Raw genomic sequence first — 18,335 nt, 5'->3', positions numbered from 1 at the left:
ACAAAATGAATATAAATTATTTTCAATGTATTTCGATTGCATGTCTATCATGAGATGACGATTACTTTGCAAGCGTCAGTTTCTTCAGCGTTTTCGTAACTTTGTGATGATAATTACATAAAATTGTCGAGAGTAGTTTTATGTAATTAAACATTTTTCTGATTTAGAATTTGGCATCGTCCACTTCTGCAAATACTCAATATTAAATATCTACGACTATATACATGTTTATCTTTGTTTTGCTTTAAACTAAAAAGACATGCTAGTTCGCAATGTTAACCCCAAGCTCGCATCGACGTCTTTTAGTTTTAGAAAATCACCTGGATTTCCTAGATGAAATAGAAAATTCGCATTATTTTGAAAAATAAACACTTCCAGTCTTATATATATGCCTCAAAATCGTTGCCTATATTTTTCCATTTATTTTCTCCGCAAGAATTTTTTATTTCATCAGACCTTTTCGCATCTAAAATCTAAATCTGTGTCTTTATTATGTGTCTTGGTATTATATATTCAATATTTATTGCTAGAAAATTTATTTGTCGCACGATGTTTATCATTTAAAAATAAAAACTGCTCCACATTTCGCCTAAATATACAGAGGCGCAAAATTTTCATGACATTGTATTCTTTCTCTCTTATCACAGACTTGGATTCTGGTCTATATTTGATCAGTTCAAGAAATATGCTCAGAATGAAAATAAAACGATTGCAAATTTGTATTAAGGTTCTCAATCGATTTATTTTCATCCAATTGTCCATTCATTTCCGAATGCTCTGTATAGACAATTCTTATGTGGAGCAAGTTCGTCAATATCGGTATGTAGAGTGATGCTTTTAGTGCCTATCCTAACAATTAAATTCGAGCTTTTTCAACGAAAGAAAAGAGGAGTGGTCTGTTACTGGAAATTGTAACAACACTGAAAATTAAATTAAGCTTTAGAAGTATATTTTTTGCGTTTGATTTTAATTTTGACGTTTCTAAAATTTCTTGTACTCCAAATGTCTAACAGGTTTAAAACGCTATTTTTTTGTCTTGGATAAAACAGAGGAATATGATCAAACTTCCTTCCTACTTTCAAAAAAGTGCTTTTCAAGGATCTGATTAGTTTGATAAGTATAATATTGTTTTCCACACGATTTTCAATGCTGTTTTCATTTTACTTTCAGCAATATTTGGTTGTAGCACTGCTTCATACTTGCAGATAAATCATCCAAAAATGTATGATTATTTTTTGTTAAAACAGAAAATTAGTTTGAACTGAAACTTGTCTTTTCAAACTCCTCTCTCATTAGGGCCGTTGTTTCGTTTTTCAAACAATTTAATCAAATCAAAATACTTTTTTAAGATAAATAGAATTGGTCCCTAAATATTGACGCTACTGATGCCGGTCCCCCACACGGTGTTGATGGTTTTTCATCCAATTTTATTGAAAATTGTTCAAAATCTTACTTGATATTCGATGATGATTTAATCTACTGTGTATAATTGATGTTCACTTTGTTGTTTATATTTTGCACCCATATTTTTCTGTGTTCTGTTCTTTATGGAGTCAAGTATATAATGCTTGTAAAAGTTTTATTTGTTTTTACATTTAACTTGTTATATTATTCTCAAATTTGTCTGGAATCGTGAATACCGAAGGAACATTTCGGTTGATTTGAATTATCAACACTTAATGATTTATTTTTAATCTAATTTTCCATTGACTCATCCGGCAAATAATGTGGCAGCGTATTCGTTTAGGTTTCTCTCTCCATACCGATATTTAATGGAATTTGCAATTCTGCGATACTTACATTTACAGAAGTCGTTTTTATAAATTTTCATAAATTTCCTATGCGTTGTACAAGATCTGCAAAATTTGTTTGTTGACATCATTCAAGGCACTTATTGTGCGTCATATTGAATATGTGACACCTTAATCACAACCCTGTGAAGCAGAACGTCGCCAAACAAAACCGGTGGCTTAATTTGACTTTTCTGGTTCACTAGCGCGTTCTAGTTGGTGCAAAGAACCCGACTCTTCTGTGCCTTTTGTGCGTGTCTATTTGACAAACGTCTTATTAACCGTTTTGTGCGTTTCTTGTGCGTTTGGCATGTTTTGTATTTTTTAACCAGTCCCTTTCGGTTTGAGAAATCATCGCTTCATCATTTTTCTCAAAGTGCTGTGTCGAATCAGGGAAAATTTCCTCCTTCCATAACATTTAAGTGTGAAATAAGTACAGCGCGATTCATAATTACTGTTATTGTTGTTGCCTTCACATTTTTCTATGATTAAAATATCTTTCTCGGTTATTCCCTTTTAAATTAATGTCCAGTTGTTTTGTGATTGCATATTTTGATAAAACTTTTCGTGTCTGTACATTAGGTTCCATCTGACAAAGGATTAAAGTGTAATAAATAATAATTACTTCAAATATTCTTTAAGTATTAACAACGCATGAAAATGCGAAACTTTACTGCACTGAAAAAAAATTCATGTTGATATGTAGATGTCTTTTTTGACAAAGGAGTAAATATTCCGTTTTAACTTGATTTTTACGAATTTAATTTTATTATTAAACGTATTTTTCTTCTTACCGTCAAGTTGTTGTTTCCACATCAAAGATCAGGTTCATTTTCAACCATTCAAGCATATCCCATACATTTTACGAAAAATACAAAACATTGATCTTAACTATAAAGGATATAATTAGATTCGTTTCTCAAATATCATTTTACGTTTGCAGCGTTTGATTGTTACATTTATTTTTTTTAATATAAAGAACAAGCTGGTGGTTTAACAAATTAAAGAAGGGTTCTCTACAGTGATAGTAATATTGCTATTTTTTTGTTGTTGACAATATAACTCTTTAAACTACTGAAGTTTGTAGTAAAGAACTATGTTCATTTTGCTTTCTCTAACGATCCCTTTCTGATTTTGAAAGATTACACCTACTATAACCTCTGTGGCAATCAGAAATTTCTGTTTCAGAAAAAAGTTATTTCGACATAGAACATTTTTAGCTCAACATTGTTTTGTGTATATCCAGCGAATCCTTATGTAATTTGTTAATAACTAAATAATAAAAATTGTGCGTATTTGTCAAACTATTCTCATTCTTTTTACGAATTTGGCAATAGTTTTCCTAATAACATTACAATTACCGCTTTTTTGAGTTTGTTGTTAATATTTTTCTATTAGTTTCCAAATAATTGGGTAACTAACGGGCTTGACAAATTTTATTATAACCCACGACACTCCATATGGTTTCATTATTATTGTGATCCTTTTTGTCGTCTTCGTTTTTCACATGCTTTTTTGCATTCTTTTTGTTCCCATGTTTAGTATTAATTGTTTGTTATTCAATTGATTTTCTCGAATTCGCATTTTTTTCAGTAATTGTTAAAATGGGCGACATTACTTTGGAAATATTGACAAGTGATACTTCTCTCAATCTTCTAGTAATAATGTTGTTTAAAATAAACTTGGAAATTACTTCATTACGATTTTGAGTTATTTTATGACACATAATATTCCATAGAGCAGAAATATCTCCACATATCTCTCTTATTTATTAGTTTTTATTTTTTTATTGGGCTTAGAACCCTCTATACTGATTAATCCTCTTTTTGAAACTGTGTTTTGGAGATTGATCCAACGATCTTTTTTTTATTAAATGTAAAAACATGAAATTTTCTTATAGAATTTTAATCTCATACTTCGTACGGTTTTCTAGTTTTCTCATTGTTTTCATCTTTTATATTTTAGGAGAGAGAGAAAAGCAATCATTTTAATGATTCACGCCATAAATTTGCTGTTTTGATTCTCTCTCAGCAAGTAAACTGTCATTGAGGAAAAATACAGTGTTGTGTTTCCAGAAAAAATCATTTGGTACATCTTCCACAGTCAATTTCACGTCTTATTGCCAAAGATCACACCTACAATAATCTTTGCCAGTAATGAAATATTCACTGTTAACGCTGTCAAAAATAAATAGGACAATTTATTGAGAATAATTAGAAAAATATTATGTTAATTTTAGCACATTTGATTAATTATTAGCAACGATGTCGACTTCTCTGGTTGCTGCTATCTGAACACGCCGAACAGATTTAATTTTTTTTATCTTTAGTTGTATTTCTACAAGGTGGACTGTATTTGTTTTTAAAAGTATTCTTCTTTCGTATTAGAGCAGGTCTCTTCAAAGCAACTTTTTGATTTACACTCAGTATGGTATTTTCAGTCCTCCTTCCAATCTTGATCCGTTCTGTCACCCCCCCAACATCCCAACTTTTCTTGATTCAGTGATCAAGTCTAATTTTCGTTCCGTTCACAATACCCTATTTTAATCTTAAAGGAAATGTTATTTCCTCATTTATTAACCAAGCTAACCAAACAATACTGCGAAGAAAAGGGTTATTTTCAGTGTTAGTTTAGCATTATCTTGCCTTCCATTTATTTTCAATATGTTAATTTAATTTGCCAACAGCTGAAACCAATATTTTTAACGATAATGCCCTGTATCCCATAGATATGATAATATTAGGGTTATATTATAGTTATACCATTTAATTTGCAGCTCATTTTTAGCCGTTTCTATTCTTCTCTTTGTTCTCTTATAACTTCACGAATGATTTTAGGTTAGTTGACAATAGATACAGGTTTTGTGAGATCTCTAAAGTTTATGATTTGTAGCTTTAAGTTCCTTAACATTTCTTTGGGATTTTATATTTGCAAAATACTTTCTTTAGAGTTTCTTTATTTACTTTAGCAGATATTTGTGTCATTAGTCGAGAATTAATATAAAAACATTATTTGCACTGGATTTTACTATATTTTTATTGAATTATTTTAATTAATCCCAAAATCAGCCAAACGATTTGGTTGCCCTTTGAACTTTTTGAGTTTTTTTTGCTTGAGTATCAACTACTACTACTGTTCTCGTTTTGACTGTTTTTTCTTTAAATTAATTAGTTCGGCAAATTGACAAGAAATTCCATCCTCTGATCTGAATGTTGGACATAAGTTCACCTTAAATTTTTCTTGTCAGAACTTTTTTATCTTCGTAATTTTGAAAATAAAAAAATTACTTCAAACGGTTCTTTCCATTTAGAAATTTTTTTGTTACCACTAGAACTTTCGCAATTTTTATGCAGTAGCTAAGCAAATTACGGAAATTTCGGTAGAAAAAAACTTTCTAAATAAAAATTGAATTAGATTTTTTTGTTTTTAGGATTTATAAAGGTGGAAAAGTTCCGACAAGAAAAAACTAAGCAAAAAGGAGATTTAAAATATCATTTGATGTGTACCTATACTGTTAGTTGGTTTCTCACTTTAGTGATTTTTGAAAAACTTATTGCACTTATTTCCAAAAGCTCCGTATAAAGAGATTATTCTTCTGTATATTATTCCATACGCCGCATTTTAACATCGTTTGTTACTGAAAATGACATAAAATGTTGTTCTTTGCACGTTATTTTTTTGCCTTACTTGGAGTAAAGTAATTTTTAATCCTCACATAACATTTGTATCCATTCAAAATTTCATTAATTCATTATTTGTTTACAAGTTAGATTTCGAGGTACAATTATTTCCGCTGTATAACTTTTCAACATTTGTATTGTTTGTTTAAAATCTAGATAAGCTTATAGATATTCCTGAAAAAGTTCACACCCCATTTTTTTTTATCATGGCTTCCTTACGATTTTAACCATATAAGTTTGTTTCTGCATGCATCTAATTTTTCTGCATCCGAACGATATTACTCTTGTTTTTCCTGTTATTTATACATTTTGTTTCTAAGAATGGTCCTAAATTTATTTAGAGGTGATTCTTGAATTATACCATAACGAATTGTTTTGTTCCTCACGATATGTCAAGTGTTTTGGATTAGTTTTTGATAGAAGAAATGTCCAGGAAGTAGTTACAAAAAAATTGGTAATGTTTTGAATCTTGCCTGACTTCAATTTTAACCAGATATTAATTCTTTGAGATATACAAGACGAGTCAAGTTTTTGTAGTTAAACTTTAACAAACCATAGAAGACTATCATTTTAAGCAAAGTCCTAGAAAGTTTCATTACCAAAATACAGTGTTGAAATTTAAAAAAGTCGCATTTATTCAACTATCTCTTGAAATCGCTCCACATAATTCACTGTATTAATTTACAAAAGTGTAAAGCAGTGGCAGGGTACTGGGGTTCTATCTCTAAAATCCATGGAATTTCGAAGCTACTGAGAACTTTGAAAATTAAATAGTTGCATTTAATTTCAGCAACATTTCAAATAAAAATGATGATGCTTTCTGTTTTATTTGAAAAACGCTCCACTCTTGAATATTTTTTTCATTTAAAGTAAGTCTAGTACATAGTTGAATGCATTGAAAATAATTCCAAAACTGTAAAATAACTTTTTTGCTAGAAATATCATTATATATTGTAACTATCGTAAGTAAAAAAAAAACCGTTGGCGTAGGATCTTTTACTATTTTAGTCCCCTGAAAATTGAAAAGCAATGACAACAGTTTTTTTTCTGATAGTAACATTGTATTTCTATTGTATTTCTAGCGGTAAATAAAATTTCTTTTAATATGAGACAAAGTTTTGCAGTCAACTATCTCTATGACTGACTTCAATTTGAAAAAATTACTCAACAAGGGAATTAAATACACATATCCAATGTACGAAGTATTCAGTGGCGTCGAATTTCTAGGGTGTTCAGTGACAGAACCCTTAGTATCTCCGCTACTGGTGGACAGATTTGTGTACTAACTCAATAAAATTTTTCTCTACACTGTCATGAGTCTGCATCAAAAAACTTAAGAGATAACTGTATAACTGTATTTTTTTAATATCACCGCTCTGTATCTCGAAAACGAAGCGTTTTACGATTTACGACCTTAAAAAGAGGTCGTCAATCGACTGTTAAAGTTTTTCTACAATAATTTGACCCAACTCGTAGCTTTTGCAGAAAAAAAAATTCAGTTCAATTTATGCTTCAAAAATGGCATCTGTTACAATGTGAAAAGTTGTAATAATTTAAACAAGTTTATTCCCTATATTTGTTTAATTTTGTTTATCCTTCAATTTCCTTAAACAATGTTAAATTCCTTAGTCCTTTATTAATCTAGAGTTACATCCAATATTAAATTCTCCTCACAAAGCATTTGAATTTCTAACCCAAAAGTTTCCATGCTTTTGTCTTCCAGCAAAAACCTTCATTCTCAATGGTATTTGACACTAACTTCCGGAAGTTTTAATGTAATTTTCATTTATAGGAACTTTATCACGACAATTTTTGGTACTTCTCCTCGCGATAGGCTTATAATTCGTAAATTTTCCTGGGTAAGTGTAAGTAGGTCTACGTGTATATTTAAATGATATCAAAATAGGACGCTATCTGCATCACCAAGAGTCAGATGCATTTGTACTGTTAACAGGAATTTATTTAAATTGTTACTAATTTTCTGTCTCTTAGGTGGTACAGAAGGCCTATCGATATTTGTTAAGTCCCTAGAAGCATAATTCTAACGTTGATTTTTCAAATGTTTTCCTCTTAGAAATGCGACAAATTTTTTGTTATATCATACAACAGAATAACAGTTGTTCGTAGTTTCAATTTCAATAATTTTTCAAATTGATATTTTTAGTTTGGCATCCCACAAAATGAGATAAAATTACAATTACAATGTTTGAAAAAATATTTAGTACAAATACCTGATGACATTATATCTTTACAATTTTGATTCAAACAGCATGTTTATGGATTTTTAATTTCTTTTCCATGCAATTCTCGATATGGTTTAAGTTAAGTCACAGGGACAGCAGACCAATTTCTTAAATTAGAATTTTTTAACTAAATCAAATTAAATTTTCATTTAGGTTCGACCAAGATGTTATCAACGCATTTTTTGGTCGATTTCGCTACCGTTCAACATTTATTTATTTCTGTCTACAATTTGAATTTTGCGAAGACAGAAGAATGTTTGTAATTGGATTCAATTCCCTTCAGATTTCTGTAATTGCATTCAATATGAATATTTATCTGGAAAATTTAAAATTTAGTGTATAATCAAGTCGATTCAATAATGTAGGGTTTTTCTTGAGTTTATAATTATTGTTGTTTTATGTCCATTTTTAAAACAAATCTTTTTCGGATGTCGAATTTTTGTTAATATTCGAACGAATTTTGCAATAATCGTGGCAAATTTAGACAAAATTTGAAAAATTCACTGTATTTCTGTTTCCATTGATATTGCAAATGTCACATTTGAGGCTAGTTTTTAATATACATATCAATTTTTATGGTCAAGAATTTTTGTGAAATCAAACCATAGGTGTTACAAAAACATTTTGTTTTTTGAGTTTCCAAAACAGTCATACGACAGTTCTAGATACTGGTTATATATTCTTAAAAATATTTCTTCATACGTTTTGAGAATTTTGTTTTTTCCGATTTTCTTTTGCGTCTCACATCAATGTTTTTCGGCCATTTTCAAAGCAGATGACTAGTGAGAAATAGTCTGAGTTGTTTTTTTAACGTCACCACATACATATTTTTGTACTATAACGAACAATTTTGCCAAATCACTAACAATAAGAGATTTGTCTTCAACAGTAACAAAGATTTGGCCAAAAGAATACACCGTAGGAGGATTAGAAATAGATTTTAATTTGGCGGCTAAAGAGTTTCTTTCTAACACCTTCTACAACATATTATTTTGACCACAGAAACACATTCATCAAAAGCTGTCGCTTGACCGAGAGATTGGTACCTTTATCTGTGCATATGTATTTTTTTTTTAATTTTCGCGAAGTACCAACGAATCTCTAAAACATTACATGCCTCCACGTTTCTATGAAGACTGCCATAAATATCCAATTAAAGCATAGATGGTGCTCATTCAGTCAGTATTCTAATATCGCAGGTAAATTCATTATTATTTAATAGGATTTAATGTTTCTCAAAATGAAAACCATAACTGGTATTTATCTTCACCTGAATCTGTTGTTCTTGGTTTTATTCTTTTCTTTCTCGTTAGTTTCTGTTTTCATCTTTCATAGGACAATAATCATCCTTATAGCACAATTCCAATTTCATTTTACATTCAATCAGTATCTAACTTGACATTTTTTCCAGAAGATTTTGACTGTATCTTTGATAAATGATACTGTAAGTGGATTTCTGCTCCATATTTTTGTAAAGATTTCGCTTCCAATAATGACTTTCTTTGATAAATTTGTATTTTTATGCGATTAATATATACTTGTTTTGAACTATTATTACAGATTTCACATCTCTTTCATTTTTGTCCTTAAAAACAAATTTTTTATGCGCGAGTCATTTTCCAGCACATTTAAACGTCCTAACTAGTTTTTTTGGGCTAATTTTTTATTTGAAACATTAAAATGTCCAGTTTTGAATGAATCAAGATACAGATCGAATTCAGTTTTTGTTACAATTTTTTTTTTATTAGAGAATTTTGGAATAACAATTTCAAAAATTGTTTCGTAAGTGCAACGCTTGCAACCAGGTTATTACTTGGTGTTGCGTATATATGTACAGCATTTGTTTGTTTTTACTCATACTTAATTCTGTTCTACATTTTAAAAACCGAAAAATATCTAGTTCAGCGTCCTCATCTAACGATTTCTTGTTCTGCATAACGTTTATCTACATACGTAGAGCTTACATATTGTATAGGAGGCTAAATTCGATAATTAAAATTTCGAAATATAGTCATAGTGATATATAGAGTACCCAATATAGTTGTTTCTTTTTTATATATCGATTGTTTTATATCCGTGGTTTGTTTATCTATAATTTGTAATGTATACGATGATTTTAGAAGAATTTAATTCAGAAGTTATCTTTTTTAATGCATTTAGATATCTGCAGTTATATTTTTCTAATACTATCGCAATAAGTATATCACAATGCCTACAATATACATATTTTGCGTTTTTAATTTTTCTTGTTTAGTTTTCTTCAAATTTATGTCCAGATTTTGTAAAATTGACTCGATTCCAAGGAATATTTTTCAACGTTGTCTAAACAATTATATTTTGTTTTACGACATAGACAAATTCTACTTAAAAATCATCTGAATAAGATGATTAAAGCTTTTTTTTGAAAATACTCGATCTCTCTTTTAATTTAATGATTCGTCAAATTGCTGTTCCATTTTTGCTTGTATTTTTTTCAATTCTGTGGCCATCTTAGTAATAGTCATATAATTTGTTAGTCAGTTTGTGTACGTAGGAAGAATAAATTTTTAATTCAATCCAAAAAGTTGTCCTCGAATTGGAAGTTGTCTTTCACAGCCATTTGTTTGTCTCTTTCGATAGAAACACTAGGGTGCAATTTTATCTCACGTCAAATTATTAATAAGTGGTTAGTAAAAAATTAATTCTATGACCAGTAGTCTACTCAGGTTTAATTTTTGGCGAATCTCCTAGTTGTCATGCACAGCCACGTAATTATATATTATATTTATTGCTCGGTCATTTAATGTTAATCTCGTTTGATGATTCGAGTGTTCATTTCGAATCGTCGTAGCAGGTACTTCCTTGAAGAACACAGTTCCCAATCGGCCCAAAGGCCAAAAGGTGATAATTCAGAATTAATTCGATTGTACCTTGGCATTTTTTTACATACTGGTTAAATAATACAAAACATCAATGCGTAGCAATTACGTCCTAGGGTCTTTCCCACCAGACACTCTTATCTAGGACTGCTGAAAACCCTGTGTCTCCTCTTGACATAAAACCACTCATTTCACTACTCCCCCCTTGACATTTCAACTATAATTCCTTAATCTTAATCTCCTAATTTGTGCGTTTCGAGTTACCAAATGTTGTGCGTATGTATATACCCTATTTTAGCATTCCCTTTCTACCGATAAGTTAGTAAAACTTTTCATATACTGCAACACCACATCGTAAAAGACTACGTTTAGGTACAAATTTCCAGTAATCTTTACAGCCGTTTCGAGACGGAAACACACCCAGTGTTTTTGACGCTCTTTTTTCTATGTTGTCCAACAAAACCATTACGAACTTGACTTATGAACACCCTGTATCGTTATTATGCGTATAATTTAGTCGTTTTGATGTAAAAAAATAGTCCCAACATATTCATTCCCATGCGGCTGTAAAGGTTACATCATAAATGTAGAAATATTGGAAACGATGTTTTATAATTAAACTATAAACTAATTACGATTACTTCATAGCAACAACAAGGTTTATTTCGACCACAATTCAACTAGACTGGTGAGATATGTGTTGCACAAACCCTAAACATCGATTTAGTTCTAACTTTTCCGCCTTCGTCTACAGTGGCGTAACTATCATACCGCAGGCGCTTGTTACGCCACTGAACATGCGCTTCCAGGGAACATAATTTTAACGATGAGGTAGTCTTAATTTTAAATCTAGAAAATACGAGGTATATAATTTTCGAATAAATATTTGTAACCAAAGTATAGAAGTGATTAAAGGATTCTTAAAATTGCGCAAAATGTTGAGGTAGATCGGCTGGTAACAAACTCGTCAACTAAAAATCAAAACAAGATCCTTATGAACGGAATTTGTAAATTTTGAGGTAGATTTTTAGGTCTTAAAAGATAAAAATATAATTAAAGTTCACTTAATTTAATACTGCTTTACCAGTCCTTAACTTACCTTTTTGAACAAGAAATAGGTGGTATGAAGTGATAAAGCTTGCTTTTAGGTTATGTTTTTAACTTTTTTTAACTCTGACATCAACTGAAACTGACCAAAGAAGAAGATAGCAACCTACTTCTATCGGTCATCGTGATTTTTCAGCTTCAAATGATTTCTTTCGATCTAATGACAAATTTTACTAATCTTCAACACAACAACACGTAAGTTCAACACGAATTACATTTATAACTCTCATTTTATCCAGTTTGCATACAAGCACTACCCACTTTCTCCCTAATCTGAACCACCCGCTTAGTGACTTACCACGAATATATCACAGTCAAAATAAACTTAAAAAATCAATTTTATATCAGTCTTTTAGCGACAGTCTTTGGTTTTTAATCAAGAAATTAATAAAAACTTAGCCGAACATAACACAAATAGCATAATTATAAAAATATTTTTTTCGTTTTCATAAAAATTAAGTTTTATACTTTGTTTAAAAAAGGTTTCTTATCGATATTGGATCAATGGATATAGTTTTAGCGAGAAAATTTGCAATATTTTTTAAAGAAATTAAACACCCTAATTAATTTCCCAACGATTTTTAGTTTTGACTCTTATTGTCTGTTTTCTTTGCCTATTCTTCAGCTTTTTATTCAAGATAGTTTTTAGATATCGTTACTCCCGCAGTTGTTTTTGATGTGCATTTTTTCCATTTCTTATTCTATCTAGAAAATTTTAATTTCGAAATGTTTTTTATAAGCATCATCCACATCATTCACTAGATAGCGCTTTTTCTAGTGTATGATAAGTTTTTTTTCTTGCTTCGATTTATTATTATCATCTTCATATTTTGAGATATTAAAGTTCCATTTTTGGATGGCTGTAAAGTTACAAATTTTTTTCAATTACTGATGCTTTCGTATGACTTTCAATTACAAACCCCTCCCTTTTTTTTAAACCAGTCCTTCTTCTCTTTGTTTGTACTTTAGTTATTACAAAAATATTTCGATATACAATATTTCTTCTTTATAATACGTTGATATTTATATTTTTTTCCACCATTCTCAAATGTTTCCTAGCATACTTGTACTGATAAATTAACAAAGTTCTAATAGCTCCCCATGCATAACAATTTATGGAAATTTTCAAACCCACTATTTCTCTCATAGAAAAAATTTACAGATTGTATCGTTATTTAAAAAAGAAAATTATTTCAACAATTTCAAATAAATACGTAAATTGTTTGTTTTTAAAAGTGTGATTCATTTCAATTCAGTTCAAAAATATGATTTATTATTACTCGAGTTTAATTTGTATGGTTCATTCCCCAATTATAGTTTCTTCTGTTCCATTTTCTATGGGATTTTGTTAAAATCGTTCCAAAACAATTGTAAGCAATAATTGCTGATTCATTCTCATGCTTCCCCACTTATTCAATTCACTTATCTTTTAATAACCTATCCTATATTATGTCCGGATTGTTTTAGTTCAATTTTGGTCGCATGTAATATCCAAAAACAGCCAATGATTATCACTCCACTACCACCTTGTTTCTTTTCAAAAATATGGCTTTATCACTTCGACTATTACCAACACATCGACATTCCCAAAAACATATCTCACCAGTCTTTAGAAGTATACTAAAAACGTATTGTTTGGTCTTCATTCGGATGGATATCTTCCTTAGGTCGTGTTTTATAACAATAACTAACATAAGTAGGCTATGACTTCGTTCTCTATTATACAAAAATTGTTTCATTGCCTAATACAATCAGTCTCGACAACACTTGCTGACTTCGTGCGCCAATAAACGATTTAGTGATCGAAACAATTGAAAGTCATCATAAATTTGCCTTGAATAGATACTCAGTTTAATTCCGCTTTGGTTTTGGTGCAGTTCAACATTTCGAAGTCTACTTTTTCCTCCAAACTGCTTCATGGACTTTCAGGTAGTGACGTAACAGATCTCGAGATAGTAACGATGAAGATGTACCTGCTCCTACGTCAAGTCTATCTGAATGTATGCGTTTTGATAATATTTACAACAACTTATAACCAACTCAATAGTATAAAATGTCCCTACAACGGTCCCAGAAGTATCTTTGACATTTCTCTCACGATCATGACCCAACAAAGTCCTTTCGGTCACACCAAAGGACGTTTTTCATTGTTTGAGAACGGAAAAGTGTATCAAAGAAACTTTTGGGGACCCCTGTACGAGGAGAAGGATAACTTAAGCACCTAAACACAGATTCAACAGCACCTTTTTGATTTGGTGTTTCCTGTTACATATTTAACACGTTTCAGTGGAACTCGAGAAAAAGGTGTAAACGAATTTAACTTACATTCGAACTAAAAGGAAGGTAGATAGAAGGCAGTGGGTTCAAATGTATTTCATATATACAGTAGAAGATAACAGCTGAAATGGATATGATTATTTCGCTAGCTGCTCTCTAATCCTAGATATTCTATACATATAAAATATACACGTTTCTCTTGGGGCAGACAAAGGTTATTACAGTTTTCCGATTTTTGTAGACGATAATAGAAGTAACAATTACTGATTTGTAGATTTTTTTCTGATCTAAAGAAATATTTTTATAATTAAATTTTATTTTATTGCTTAAAGAATGATTAGGCCAATTATTTTTGTTTTATTCATTGTATAACTTTTGTCTGTCCCTTTGGAAGAATAGTTAAAACATATAAATATATTCTTTTTAATACTGTCCTGATATATGATCATTTTTGGAGATTGTTAATCAGCATATGTTGTTATAAAACTAACACCGATCCAGAGGGGGCAAATCTAATATTTTACAAGTTTTTTTTATTGACTAGACTGCTTAAATGGGTACAAACTTTTTAAATCATTAATAATCAATTTAAAAAAAAGCAAAATTGCAGTTGAACATTGTTCTATATATTTGTTAAATATTACATTGTAAGAGTTTAAGTTCTAAGTATATTTTTCTACAATAAATGATCTTATGCACTGTATTGGTAATTTTGTCATACTTTTTTCTATTTAAAAACACATTTTATACGAAAAAGCAACGCCTTTTGATTTTAATAGGATTTTTTTTAAACATTTTGGACAACACAAAATTTTAAGGTTTTGTCCTATTTCTAATCCTGATTTTATTCTGAAAAATTTTCCTTAGCCATTTACCATTTCGATTGATTCAGACTCACATTTTTTCCCCTTAACATTTGCCATAAAATGATCATACAAGGACTATCTGAGAATATTGTATACAAGTCTTTTGGTTATGCTTAAAGTCTATTAAGTGTAACTTTTGCTATACCAATTTATTTCACTTGCTGGTCATTCTTTAGGGAAATAAAACGTGGATATTACTCAGAAAGTGTTTTTAATAAGCGTAAGAACCCTTGGAATACTGTTTTTTTTACTGGGCACCATTTTGGATATTTGTACGTGCTTTACGTAGTCCTAGATAATTTGTTAAAGTATAGTTGAAGCTCCTAGGTAGTACTTATTCCTCTAGGAATGCCAATATGCCCTCCCCAAGGACAGAGATGTTCGGTGACAGCGAAATAAATCACCAAAAAAACAAATTTAGGCAATCTGTCCATCTGTATGACTGATTAAGAATTATATTCGTATGTACAGGGTATAGTGAAATGTCCCACATTTAAAAAATTGATCATTAGCTACATTAGTATATGTATTTTCTTTAGGTTTAATTTCGTGTGATGTCAAAAAAATATATTGCACGTTTCGTTGTACTGCTGCAAGAAATAAGGTTATGCACATTTAAAAATTCTCAAAAAATCGTATCATCTCTCCAACATAACTAAGCGTTTGCTTAGAAAATAAAAGTTATTATGAGGAAAACTGCAAATTTTATTCAATTTCTTCGTTGTTCTTTCCCATTGCCTTCGTTTCATTTCTTTTCTGGTAAATCATTATTGCCTTTATTTGTCACTTTCTATGAAATTTATTTCGCAGATAAAATCCATAGATACCATTCCAAAACTTTCAGTATTTTGAAAAATCCTACAACCTCTACAAACACTGTACATCTGTGCCTTTCCCTGTTAGGTAATGAATATGTTTTGATGTATATCAGTCTCGACGTAGGACAAATTAAATGCAAAAAAAGATAAATTTGGAGGAATAGCATTGGATGGTAAGTTTCAAACAAATGCCGTAACTCAGTGTAAATATGAAGTCAACTATTACATACCATGTTTGTCATTATTTATTTGTAACATCTTTCATTTATAATAAGTTTAACGTATTTTTCCCGTGTCAAGATTCTATAGATATTTGGCCTGACCATCAGGTACCACTGGGTCAAAATCGGTAGAGATAACAGTGAATTAATCGATATAGAATTTTTAAATAAAATGTAAAAGAAATATTTTGTACATATCGGCGTCATTGCACCGAGTGACGTTTGGTTATTCGGATCGTCCAATGGGGAGAGCATATTTAACAAAAAAAATGTACAACATAGACAATTAATATGCGGATGACACAGATACAACATTTAATGGCAATTTCTTGTGCGTATCGTTTTTGCTTTGTGCTTTAGAATATTGTTACCAAATCCGTAACATCTCCACAACAATGACTGGCACGAATAGTTAGCAGTGTTGCAACCACAAACTTGGGTGGAAAATACCAGGTGTGTGACTTGAATGCCAATGAGACTTTCCTTGTGTTATTTTCCATATAGGTGTCTCTTTCAAGATACAACTTGTCCAACCCTTGAAACGTTACGTGGACTTTTATCCAATGCTGGTAAATGTTGTGCAATTTTGATGAAAAAATCGGGGCGCGATCAGAAGGGGGATTGTAGTACTCGTTGTCCCCATGTTACTATTTTGCGCAAGCCCATGATTCAAATGGATATATAATTTTCGGATAGTGATTCCTAGCTGCAAAAAATATGTTTTGGGGGTTCCAATAGCCCATTACCTTTGCAATTAATGTTTTTGATTTTTTTTAGTTAACTTAAAAATCTCAATTTTGATTTAGTCTAAAAAATAAAAATTTTACAGAAGTGGAAAAAATTGAGAAAACGAACGTTTAGTATAGAAAACAATATCCTTGAATCATAGGCGCGCACTGGAGAAAGTTAAAGGGGTAAATGGTTACTACAACCCTATTTCATCCGTTCGTGTCTAATTTTTTTAACCAAAATTAAACAAAACGTCAAAAAATCTTAAAAGACTACAAATGACGCAGGTATTTATATATTTTCTTAGAATTAGACATTGTTAATTGAACATGCCCTTGAATTAATGAATTGGAAGGTTAATTTCACTCGATGATTCATATTTTCAGTAATGTAATGTAGCTGCAACACTGAACCAATTCCACGTTTCTTCTAGATTACAGAAACCATTAATTATTTATAAGATTTATTAGACAAAATTTGTAACAGTGCATAGTAGACCTTGGTAATGTTCTTTGATTCTTTGTAAACTTCCTTAAAGATTTTCGAGTTGCCTTATAAGTTTATGAACCATGTTAATTACACATATTTAAGAAAAGCACTTCGTTCATTTGAGAGGTACTGTTTTGGAAAAATGTCAACCTTTCTGCAAACGCCAACACAAAAAATGCCTTTTTGAAAATTTTCAATAAGTCATAAATAATGTAATGGTTTCCGCCCATATGGAGATCCTCGTCTTTTGGTTACATTTTTAAAGTTACATTCAAAAATGTTTATTCTTCTGACTTTTTCAACTGTGCGTTAGTATTAGTAAGTATTAGTGCAAAAGCAGGCACATCTATTTATTTTTGAGAAGTATACAATTCGCCAGAGATAATATTTCATATGACACAGTTTTCCTAACTTTTACTTCACTGCCTATTCTTAATTTATATTCCAATGACGATTCCGCCCAAAACACTCAGAATTGTAACTCCTTGATATGATGAGACTTACGAGGTAGAGAAAAACCGAGGATCTGTCATGTCATACAAACCTGATAACTTCCGCACGACTGATTGGACTAGGCAGAGAAACGCGATGAAGTATTGTGCGTTATATTTTATATTACTTTAGAATATGTAATTTGAAGCGTTTAGTTTTGGATACACCCAACGGACAACGCCAAATCCTAACGGCATACAAGTAAATTCGAAGCGGCAACTATCAAAATTAAAACCAGCAAAATATCGTATTTCCATTTTGAGATTGCTTAATCAAGTAAATGAAGGAAATTTATTGTCAAATTGTATTTATTGTCTGAATATTGTGAATGTTTAAAGCAAAAATATATCAATGAACGTATTTTTTAGGTACCGAAAATAATATGTCGCCTTTGATGTATTTCTCCCAATATTAAAAAAAATAACTGTATATATATTTAGAATCTCCATAGGTTTTCATATTTTCTTTATCCTGAATCAGAATGAAACTTAAAATAAAAAAAATACACTGATAGAAATAATTGCAATTCAGAATCATGAAGACTATTTGCTTAGTGCTGCTTCCTTTCCCAAAGTCCTTAGATTAAGCAAGTAAAGCAACCGATTGGTTTTGTTTGCCCCAAAATTGCGGTTTTACTGATGTCATTTTGACCAAAGTTAAATAGTAGCACAGAAATACAGTGTGGACCATTTTGGTGATTGGTATCTTGGAAACTATAAGAGATAGGAAAATGGTTAAATGGGGAAAGTTTTAGAGAGTTGTGTT

This window comes from Anoplophora glabripennis, unplaced genomic scaffold (assembly GCF_000390285.2).
Source record: "Anoplophora glabripennis isolate ALB-LARVAE unplaced genomic scaffold, Agla_2.0 scaffold290, whole genome shotgun sequence".
Taxonomy (NCBI): Eukaryota; Metazoa; Arthropoda; class Insecta; order Coleoptera; family Cerambycidae; genus Anoplophora; species Anoplophora glabripennis.
Note: the sequence above shows the minus strand (reverse complement) of the source record.